At 50.8% G+C, this 2,891-nt stretch overlaps 1 pseudogene; it reads right to left on the reverse strand.

Annotated features, from left to right (window-relative positions):
• Positions 1 to 826: 826 nt before the first annotated feature.
• Positions 827 to 2,640, reverse strand: LOC123172697 (uncharacterized; annotated as a pseudogene).
• Positions 2,641 to 2,891: the final 251 nt, after the last annotated feature.

Raw genomic sequence — 2,891 nt, forward strand, 5'->3', positions numbered from 1 at the left:
ATTTCTAGAAACCCTCTGATGAAAAGATCATTACAAGCACATAATTGTATTTAGCCTTTAGCAATGGCCAGGCATCAAAGCCATATTTGTATTCATGTTCTAGCTTTAATGGGTCCCTCTAATCAGCCAAGTTAGGCAAACAATGGGAAATTAGATAACCATAACATGACCAGATCAACAGAGAAACAAACAAGACATTGTATTCTTATATATATATAGTTCAATCCTAATAACATGAACAATGTTACCGCAAGAACATACCATAAGTAACTGGAATGAATAGGAGCGAAAACTAATTGCACTATTTTGCTTGTCCAATTTAGATAGGGGTCATTACCTGCAGCATAGAAATTCCTGTAGGGATGAAAGGTGTCATGACATATCTGGTTTCTTTTAACAATATGTTTGATCTGCATCGAGTCAACTTGGAGCGTGAAGTTGCCAATCATCGTGGAGAGAACAACCAAATTTGACTCCTCATCATACCCAACAAAAAATGCATAACTTATTCTCCTTGGAAGCATCTCATCCAGTGGAATGGTTTTCCGCAGCAACACCCATTCGTCAATGCCATCACAGTTAGATTTCCTATCCCATAATTGGATGGTCAGGTCCAACAAACCAGCAAGGCCAAGGCCACCATCGGCCATCCGCAAGAGCTGAAAACACCGGTCGTTGGTAACGTGGTTTTCCACCGGTGTCTTGATCACAACAAGACTTTGCATTTCGAAATCAAACACAAGAACTTCACCACCACAAATCAACCAGCAAAGTGTATTCCCGACAAGGATGCTGCGGCTTGTCACAGAAATCCTATTTGCTATGGTCACCGAGAAAATATTTCCCCAAACGCTAGACGCTGAGTCATAGAGAGAACAAGATGCCTGTGTACTGAATCCATTGCAGACCAAAACCAATTTAAATGGGCTTGAGAAGCAATCTCCATGGACGTGCCCATCTTCGGCATCAACGCACAGTACAGCGCCATGCCAGGCTGAGTTTGTCCTCATAGAGTGGAATCCTGGTGGAAAAGACACGATGTGCTCTTTGCCGGTGAGGGGATCCCACACGACGGTCTCATGCTTATTCCTGTCAATTAGGACAGAGAGACCGTGGCGGCAGCCCATGTATGCTTCATCGGTGTGGTAGGTTCTGGTGCTCTTGGGCAGGGAGAAGCGGGTAGCAGGGATGTGGTCAGGCGAGTCCATGGCAGGAATGAAGCTTTTAGCATACCCTCTGAAGAAGCCGAGCAGAGGAGGCTTCCGGTGGTGCTTGAGGAAGGATTTGCGGAACTGGGGGTCATAGAGGATGCTGCCCCAGCGCTTGGATACGGCGGACGCACGGGCGAGCGAGGACGGCTTTGGAGGGAGGCGGACGAGGATCTCGATGAGGAGGTTGTCGTCGCCAAGCACCTCGGATACTGGGTCGGCCAGCGGCACAGAACAGCGCAGCCAACCGCCGTCCACACGCGTGGGAAAGGTATCGGCCCTGGCATGAAAAGGAATTTTATCAATGGACACACATATATTCACATCAGGACAGCTGCTAGAACCCAACGGACATATGCACATCCATCCAGAATAGCGATAGCATATACTCCCTCCGTCCCAAAATTCTTGTCTTAGATTAGTCTAGATACGCCGTATCTAGACTAATCTAAGACGAGAATTTGGGACGGAGGGAGTACAAAGCAAGTACAAATTAAGAGGGGGAGGAACACCAGTGGGATCTTACCCTTGGCCTTGGGGAGTCTCACCAGCGGAATCCATCAGCGGTACCCTCTCCTCTCTCTCTGTGCACTGCTGCAGAAGGGGATGGATGTTAGGGTTTGATTAGGAGCGGATAATCTGGCTAGGGTTTACTAATAGAGGGAAAATAAGATGAGACGAAAAGGAATCACTAGTAGATTAGATGGAGAAGGAAGGGAAGGAGAAGGGGTGGGCTAACCAGATCGGGGATGCGGACGGGGACGGGGCAGGGTGAAGTCGCCGACTGCTCCGGTCCTTCTTTCTCCGGTCCGTCCGCTGCTGAGAGTGGAGAGACTGGGGGGTACGGTTTAGACAATGGGAAGTAGGCAGCTGAGTGTAGGAACGCTGAGTCTTTTTTTTTCTTTTTTTGAGATTAACGCTGAGGTTGTACGCAGCTGCAGGCTTAGCCTGCCATGTAAGATGTAACGTTGGCCCATCCATGCCCAGGCTTGTACGTTCCACTGAGAAAAAAAATCTTCTAAGAAAAAACACTGGGAATTTTTCTTGCGGCAAACACTGAGAACAACCTACATCGGTCACGACCACGAAAGCCATCCAACGCGGGTCTGCATCGGACAGCTGCGTTGACCGGACTTGTTTTTTCCCGCAAACCAGAGACAAATGTGGAAAGGTTGGCAGGAGTACGGACCGCTCCCAAGCCTGTTTCTGACCCGCCCAGACCCACCAAAAAACCCTCCATCCTCCCGCGCATTTTCGGTCAGCGCCGCTCCAAAGCGTCATCACCCGCATTCATGCCCGGCTAGAGCGGACGCGGCTGCTCACTGGCGCCGGTATTGAAGCAGAGCACCGTCCGAGAGCACCGCCCGCACCGCTTCCCGGTGCAGGCAATTGCGATGTGTTCAAACGACACTGCGGCAGCCCGTCCATCCATCTGCCGCTCGCATTGATGGCACGTGGTTTCTTAGGCTTCTCCTCCGGCGCCACCCGTCAGTCCGTTTGCCGCCTACCATTCACTGGTGGAAAAAGGGCCTTTGGTCGCGGTTCGCAACTGCCATTAGTCGCGGTTGCGCAACCGCGACCGAACGGGCGCGACTAAAGGCCCCCCCCTTTAGTCGCGGTTGCTTAAGAACCGCGACTAAAGACCCGTCCACGTGGGCGCCAGGTGGCCGTCGGGGCGGAGGA

Source organism: Triticum aestivum, unplaced genomic scaffold (assembly GCF_018294505.1).
Source record: "Triticum aestivum cultivar Chinese Spring unplaced genomic scaffold, IWGSC CS RefSeq v2.1 scaffold35694, whole genome shotgun sequence".
NCBI classification, from domain to species: domain Eukaryota; kingdom Viridiplantae; phylum Streptophyta; class Magnoliopsida; order Poales; family Poaceae; genus Triticum; species Triticum aestivum.